This window comes from Ursus maritimus, assembly GCF_017311325.1.
Source record: "Ursus maritimus isolate PB19 chromosome X unlocalized genomic scaffold, ASM1731132v1 scaffold_X1, whole genome shotgun sequence".
NCBI lineage: Eukaryota > Metazoa > Chordata > Mammalia > Carnivora > Ursidae > Ursus > Ursus maritimus.
The window spans coordinates 87,885,649-87,893,939 of NW_024423319.1; positions in this window are offsets into that span (position 1 = coordinate 87,885,649).

The following is an 8,291-nucleotide window of genomic DNA, read 5'->3' on the forward strand; positions in this document are numbered from 1 at the left end:
TAAATGAATAGGGAGAGACAAATGAAAAATACCCGGTAGAATCATCCAATCCCAACAGCTACCCCAAATCTACTCTTGCCTGACTAAACAGCTTGAGCTGGTTCTACGGCTGGTCAAAAGGTAGTGTCTGCTGACCTCCTTATTATCTAAGTCAATGCCATCAGGATAGGTTCTGGATTGCCTTTCGTTGCCTGTCCCGAAGCACATGGCCAGGAATACCACGATGTTCCGGGCATCAGCCAGAGTTACGGATACCGATCTCTGCCACTCTGAACGCAACTTTTACATTAATGCAGGTTTATTTATTTTTTTTAAAGATTTTATTTATTTATTTGACAGAGATAGAGACAGCCAGCGAGAGAGGGAACACAAGCAGGGGGAGTGGGAGAGGAAGAAGCAGGCTCCTAGCGGAGGAGCCTGATGTGGGGCTCGATCCCATAACGCCGGGATCACGCCCTGAGCCGAAGGCAGACGCTTAACTGCTGTGCCACCCAGGCGCCCCATTAATGCAGGTTTAAAACTGTAGTTCCTTGCTTGTTGAATGCGTTCCAGTTGTTTTTTAATTGGGTTTATGATCAATTAAATCCGCCAGGCTTCCTCACACAAACTACTGTGAAGTCAGGCTTTCTCTTAAATTGTACTCCTGTCATTGATTTTTGTTTTAACCTAACTGCAAGATTTTACATTCCTCCCTGTCAAATCTTATCTTATTTATTTCTGTCCATTGTTCCAGATTATTAAATCCTTATTTTGTTACCCAGCATAGCAGCTTTTCCTCTCCACTTTGAGTCGCTAGCTAATTTCATTAGGCCGCTCTCTTTGCTTTCATCCGTATTGATGATGATTGAACAGAATCCCGGACAGCTGGGCACTGAAGACTGGTTAGGCGGTTGAGAGACTGAGTAGTATGGTGTGACATTTTACCAAGGGTGAGGGGAAGAGGACACCATTTCTGCAGTGGGTTGGTGGTATAATGGGAAGTAAAAGATCACGACGAAATCATTTTTGGGAAAACCCCGGGTTGCGCAAGTTGAACAAGTTTCTTTCTTAAAGTATCCCTTAGAGCTATTAATATGCTAATATCTATGGACTAGGTCTGGAATCAGATATTCAATGCTCTACCACATTGATTTGACTATGGAACACTTACACGTGTTTGTGTGTGTGCACACATTTGCACATGAGTATATATATATATATATATATATATATATATATATAGCATTGCCCAGGGTAGTGTTTCACGGACTGCATCTTGGGAAATGTGGACTGTGGAATGAACAGACCTGGGTTTCACTCCCAGTTCCACCACTTACCAGTTTGGAGCAAGTTATTTAATCTCTCTAATCCTCAGTTTTCTGAGCCACGCAGGTGCCCCGTATTTTTTTAAAGATCTTATTTATGTATTTGAGAGAGAGAGAGATCATGAGCAGGAGGAGGGGCAGAGGGAGAGGGAGAAGCAGACTCCCCGCTGAGCAGGGAGCCATGGGGGGCTCCATCCCAAGACCTGGAGATCATGACCTGAACCTCAGTCAGATGTTTTAACTGACTGAGCCACCCAGGCACCCCAGAAATTTCTATTTTTAATGAAAAGGATTCACTGCTAGTGCCAGTGTGAAATGACAATCACCACCACCACAGTAACAATAGCTAATGAGAATTTAGCATTTAGTATATACCGGCCACTGTCCTAAGCATATTGTAAATATTTACTCATTTAATTCTCACAATGAAAACTGTAAGGTAGATGTTTTTTGTTTTGTTTTGTTTTTTTAAGATTTTATTTATTCGACAGAGATAGAGACAGCCCGTGAGAGAGGGAACACGAGCAGGGGGAGTGGGAGAGGAAGAAGCAGGCTCATAGCGGAAGAGCCTGATGTGGGGCTCGATCCCATAACTCCGGATCACGCCCTGAGCCGAAGGCAGACGCCTAACTGCTGTGCCACTCAGGCACCCTGATGTTTTTTTAATTCTTTCCACTTTATAGATGAGAAAACTAACTACAAAAGATTAAGTATACCATTTCTGGAGCAATTTTTGTGAAATTGTGAAATTTTTGATGGTATCCATTGAGAGCCTTAAAATGGGCATATGCTCTGAGTGGAAATAGTAGAAGCTGTGATGCTTTGCCCAGATCCTCTTCAGGGCTTATTCCTCTAGCTGCTGCCATGCGATGGTCCTCAGCTCTCAGCCCTCTCTAGATATTGTCCTCAGCTGGAGACATCTGCCTTGCCAATGTATGACTTTGGACTTGCCCATGTGCCATGACCGGATATACAGGACAATTCTTTTGGGCCATCTCTGCTGCAGAGCTTTCCATGGGGTTAACTGAACCTTTGTTGCGGTTCTATCACAACTGAACTTCCCCCCTGCCCAGTCCTGCTTTTTCCCCCTTCCCTTGCAGAGGTTTTGATTCTAACCAAACTTCCTAACAAACTTCTGCAAGGTAATCTCCATCCTAGAGTTGGCTTCCTGGAGAACACACACTGCAACGCCCAGTCATTTAACGTCTAAGACTATATCCTAAGTAAAAGCCTACTGTGAATGTAAATAATTACATATGAGCCCTAGTGGATGGTAAAACCACAAGAGGAAGGAACCTAGGTCCCTGAATCAATGCGTGAAAAATTTCATCCACCAGTTTCAGTGCGGATCTCCAAGCCATAGAGAGCTGGATTGAGCTTTGCTCTCATCCCTTCAACAACAACAACAAAAAGGTAAACAAACTTGAAAGCAATGGCATTGTATTGAACACGGGAGACAACTGAGGTCAGAGGGCAAACAACTCACCTGAAATCTAGAAATAGATAGGTGACAGTAGGGAAGAGCCAGATGTTAGCATTTCCTTACCTGGCACAGGATTTGCCTGAGGCCACATAAGCCAGGAAGAGGATTTAGCTAGAATTTTTTTTTTAAATCAAATTGCTAAAGGCTGAGTGTGGGCTAATCTGAGAGTATAAAGCCCCTTAGCTGCAGACATAGAAAAGTTCACACCTTCTTGAAGAATTTTCCTATTGGGACCCAGAGGTGCTCACAGAGGGGGGTGGGGAGAATTAGAGCACCTGCCCAAGATGGAAGCTAAAGCAGAACATCAGAGAATGCCCCCCCCATGCTGCCATGACCGTGCTAACAGGTGCCAAGTGAAAATAATAGTGGGCCAGAGCTGGGAGAGCTGCAGAATAAAAATTGTCTTTGAGGAGCACGACAACGAGAAGACCCAAAGCCAAATGGAAAGCAAACTTGAAACTCAGCCCATCTCCCGATTATGTTACTACAAACTTTCAGACTAAAAGCACAGCAGAAGGAGTAGCATGCTCATCTCTGAGCATTAAAAACGTGTACCTTAGTATCTGCTGTCCAACATAACATGTCCAGCTTTCATCCAAAAAAAAAAATTGAGAAGCATACAAAAAGTCAAGGGAAAATACAGTCTGAAGAGACAAAGAAATGATCAGAAATAGTTCCAGTTATGTCACAGATATTGGAACTAGTAGGGAATTTACGATGATTAACATGTTAAAGGCTGTAATTGAAAAGGTAGATTACATGCAAGGAGAGTTGATGTCATCAGAGAGACACAGACAATAAGAAGAAACAAAATGGAAATGCTAGAAATGAAAAGCATGGTAACAAAGATGAAGAATGTCTTCAAGGGGCACATCAGTAAACTCAACACAGCCAAGGGTATAATCAGTGATCTTGATAATACATCAGCAGAGATTATCCTAACTGAAATACAAAGAGAGAAAAAAAGAGCAGGAAGAAAAACAGAAGATCCAAGAGATAAGGGACAATACCAAACGATACAACACATTTGTAATGAAATTGCAGAAGGGGAAGAAAGAACAGGACGGAAGAAATATTTGAACAAATAATGAAATAATGGCTGATAATTTTCCAAAATTAGTGGCAGACATCAAATTATAGATCCAAGAAGTTCAGAGAAGACCAAGCAAGGAGAAAACAAAACCTAGGTGTATTGGTTTCCAGTGGCTGCTATAAGAAATTACTATAAACTTCGTTGCTTAAAACAACAGTGATCGAACTTTGCATCAGAAACCGGGGATGTACTGTATGGTGACTAACATAATATAATAAAAAAACATTTAATAAATAAATATTAAAAAAAAAGCCAACAGTGATTTTGTTTATCATAGTTTTGGAAGCCAGAAGTCTAAAATCAGAATCATGGGCCAGAATCAAATTAAGGCATACTTTCTTTTGAGATTATGGGGTGAATCTTGTCCTTGCCTCTTTCAGCTACAGGTAGCTGCCGACATTCCTTGGCTTGGGGCTGAATCCCTTCAATCTTGAAGACCAGCATCTTGAAATCCCTCTATTCTCTCTTCACAGTGCCGCCTTCTTTGTATGTGTGTCAAAAGTACAGGGGATGGGAGGATGAATTAGAAATATACTGTTATAGGGTTCTGACATTACATGTGAAGCAGTGTAATAGTCTTTGAAGGTAGACTCCAATTATAAGCCAATAAACATGTTTTTAAAAAGGTATAAATAATAATTCAATAGAAGAGATAAAATATACTCATAAGAATGTTAAATTATACCTAGAGAAAGGAGAAATGAGGAAATAAGAAAGAACAAATGGAGCAAATAGAAGACAGCTAACAGGGTGGTAGATTTTAATCCAACCATGTATAATCCCATTCACTGTGAATGGTCTAACACACCAGCTAAAAGACAGAGATTTTCATATTGGATTAAAAAAATTAGGACTCAACTATGTACTGTCTATAAGAAATCCACATTAAATATGAAGACATAGGTAGGTTAAAAATAAATGAGTGGAGTAATGTATACCATGAAAACACTGCACAAAAGAAAACTGGAGGGGCGCCTGGGTGGCTCAGTCGTTAAGCGCCTGCCTTCAGCTCAGGGCGTGATCCCGGCGTTCTGGGATCGAGCCCCACATCAGGCTCCTCTGCTGTGAGCCTGCTTCTCCCTCTCCCACTCCCCCTGCTTGTGTTCCCTCTCTCACTAGCTGTCTCTATCTCTGTCAAATAAATAAATAAAATCTTTAAAAAAAAAAAAAAGAAAACTGGAGTAGCTATGTTAAGTACAGCAAAAGTAAGCTTTAGAACAAGAAGTATTATCAGGATAAAGAGGAACATAACAGGGGCGCCGGGTGGTGCAGTCGATTAAGCCTCTGACTCTTGATTTTGGCTCAGATCAAGATCTCAGGGTCATGAGATCAAGCCCCACACGGGGCTCCACGCTTAGCGTGGCGTCTGCTCGAGTTTCTCTCTCCCTCTCCCTCGCCCTCTGCTCCCTGCCCCCCGCACTGTCTCTCTCTCTTTCTCTCTCAAATAAATAAATACAATGTAAAGAAAAGAGGGACATTACATAATGATAAAGAGGTCAGTTCTTTAAATAACCCTTGGTATGTGTGGGCCTAACAATAAAGCTTCAAAATATATGAGAAATAAAAAAAGGTAGATCTTAAAGGACAGATAGACAAATCCACAATTCTAATTGGAATATATCGATTGATATTTTGCCTACAAAATATCGGTACACCTGTAGATGATCTGAACAACACTATTAACCAACTTGACCTAGTTGACATTTATAGAATGTGCCAAACAACAACAGCAGAATACACATTTTTTTCTAAGTGCACATGGCAGATTTACTGAGATAGACCACATTCTGGGCAATTACACAAGCCTTACGACATTTTAAATAGAAGTCTTACGAAGTATGTTCTTGGACTATGCCAGAACTAAACTAGAAATCAATAATGAAAAGCTATTTATGAAAATGTCAAATATTTGGAAATTAAACAACACATTTCTGCATAATTTATGAGTCAAAATGGAAGTCTCAGTGGAAGTTGAAAGTATTTTGGCTTAAATGAAAATGAAAATACAGCATTTCAAAATTTGGCTGATTCTAGGACTCCGGCAGAAAATCACCCTAAAGCATCTTGTAGTAACAGAAAGTAAGGAAGTTCTCAAACATAAATTAATTAATAAATAAAAGTAAATAGAAAAGAAATTTTGAAATTTGGAAGCATGTCAAAAAGATACAGGAGCCAACCTGAAAGTGTTCCCAGTGATCAAAGCTGGAACGATTTGAGCAACAAAATAAATAACATTAATTTTGGATTATAAACCCAGAGAGCAAATAAATACCCATGATTTCACACTGATATAAATAATTGAATAAAAAATAAGTGGGGAGGGAAGGAAAAACTTGTTATAATACAGTTCCAAAGAATACATGTTGAAGGAATGAAAGAAATAGAAAATCAGCTTTAGAACACCACAGCAGTAATTCCTACAGGAAGACCCCTGATGGATGCAAAAATTAATGGGAAAAACTTTAAGGAGACGCAAAATATTTCCCTGACCTCAAAGTATCTCCCCTAAATATTTATTAATTATGGTTGTGGTTTTAACACATGTCCACAAAGTCCTGGCTCCTCCTCCCTCCAGAAAATCAAGCTTAGTTCTCCTCCCCTGGCATACGGGCTGGTCTTGGACTTGCTTCCAAGGTGTATGAGATGGAAAAAATCATAACTTTATATTGGAGAAACTGGCAGACACTGCTTTAAGCAACGAGGCTGACATAATCAGGGATAAGTCATGTGGGTATTATGTAACCCCTTATATGATGTGGTAAGAAGGTGTTCTCCAAAATCCATAACCCCAATCCAATCACGGGAACACATCAGACAAACCCCAGTTGCAGGACATTCAACAAACCACCTGTCTTCAAAAGTGCCAAGGTCATGAGAAGAAGGGAAGACTGAGAAACTGTCACAGATTAGAGGAAACTAACGAGACATGACAATTGAATGCAGCATGGTATTCTGGGTTAGACCCTGGGACAGAGGACATTGGTGGGGAAACCGATGACATCCGATTTACGTCTGTAGTTTCGTTAATAGAGTCATACTGATGTTAATTCCAGAGTCTTAATAAATACACCATGATTATATAAGATGTTAACATTAGGAAGAGCTGGGGAATGGCTATCTGAGAGCTCTCTGTACCATCTTGGCAATTCTTCCGTAAACCTAAAATTATTTCAAAATAAAAGATTTTTAAGTTATCCATAATACTGAGTACTCCCACACTGGACTTGTATGTGAGAAATTAAATTCTATTGTGTTAAGCCTTTGAAATTTTGAGGGTTTTTCTTAATTGAAATTAGTATTCCTAATATACTGCTAATCATAATTATCAGGCAGAACCTTTTCGAAGTAATTCTATTCCATGAACACATATTTGACCACTCAATCAAGAAAGGATTGCATATTTGTTATAAGTTGTTCTAAGAGATCCAGAAAAAGTTGACCAGCTGCTTTCCTTTTGTAATTAGCTCTTCAAAATTAAACCCTAAATTCTTCTCCACTTTGTCCTATGTTTGTTATTTTTATCTTTACAGCTATCCTATAAGCACAACGAGATGCTGGAGATGAGAGTGCCTAGAGAACTCTGAACTTGAGCAGGACGTCGAATGACAGGGAAGATCTGGCATGGTAAGTTCAGATGCGTCGGGGACAGGCAGGTAATACACACGTTTGAACGGTGCCTGCTAGGAACGGCAGAACGCGTGTTCACCTAGGGCTCTTTCATTATAGAATTTTGAACATTATTTATGCTGATCGAATGAAAGAGGTCTGCCATTTAGAATGGTCCAAGGGAAAGAGGCAACGCCTAGTGATGCAGATCCTATGGGGAGGAGAAAACAGAATGCCTTTCAAGTAGGAGGCCTCTCGAGGTGAAAGGTATACGGAGAGCAGGTCCAGAGGATGATGGCAAGCTAGCTTGGTATTTAAGGAGAGAAGGTAGCATGCCTAGGGCATTAGACCCAGAAGGGATTTGGGGGGTCACGTAGCTAAGTAGTATGCAGTGTGACTGTGTGTGGCCTAATGGTTCATAGAACCCTCCTGAAGTCTGGGGAGAGGGGCTTCCGAAGTTTACCTCCCAGACCTGTTTAATTTGATCTGCACGTGGTACTTCCCTGTGACCATTTATTTGAATAAATAGTTTCACATCGAAAAATTGGTTTGAAAACCTAAGAGCCCTAAGTCTTTTCATATTAGAAAGAGGCCCAAAATGTTTAAGTGACTTGTCCAAGGTTCCAAATTTATATGGCTTTCCTTAGATTTGACCAGCACATCTGGCCCCAAAGCCAGTCCCCTTTCCACTATGTGGCCTCATTGTGGAGGTCTGCATAGGCCTGGAATAAATTTGCTCCTTGGGATGACCCCATATTTTTATTTTATTTTATTTTATTTTATTTTATTTTATTTTATTTTATTT